The following is a 548-nucleotide window of genomic DNA, read 5'->3' on the forward strand; positions in this document are numbered from 1 at the left end:
CTCCCGGCCACCGGGCCACGCCTCGGCCCCCTGCCAGCGCCCTCTGCCGCCACCCGACCCGCGCAGGGGATGGGGTCAGGGGCCGGGCCCACAGAAATGGCGCCCGAGTCTGCTTTGCCTGGTGACCGCAGGGTCCCAGCTGGGAGCGGGCTGGGGGCTGAGGCGCCTGACTCCGGGAGAAGGGAGGGAGGACTTTCCCCTACTTCAAGAGGGTGTTTGTTCCCTTCCCCTGTTCCTCCCTTCCAGGGTGGTGTAGGTCATGCCAGAGGAGGCCTTGATGGCCTGTGGCCAAAGGACGTCCTACCTCTGTTCCTGGGTTTGGACTTGGGTGTGGACAAGGGAACATCTCCAGCCAGAGCAGAGCTGACTGTCAGAGATACCCAGGCCCGACCTTGTGTCCAGGCTGGCGGTGATGGGATCCAGATCAACAAGCCCTAGGTCCTCATGCTCAGGCTAGAGGCTACAGAATCCACATGAACAGCCCTTCACATATCACTGCTCAGAGTACGAGCTGTCTCCCGAAGAATCTGCTTGTCTTAAACCTGGTT

The sequence above is a fragment of the Patagioenas fasciata genome, chromosome 3 (genome assembly GCF_037038585.1).
Source record: "Patagioenas fasciata isolate bPatFas1 chromosome 3, bPatFas1.hap1, whole genome shotgun sequence".
NCBI lineage: Eukaryota > Metazoa > Chordata > Aves > Columbiformes > Columbidae > Patagioenas > Patagioenas fasciata.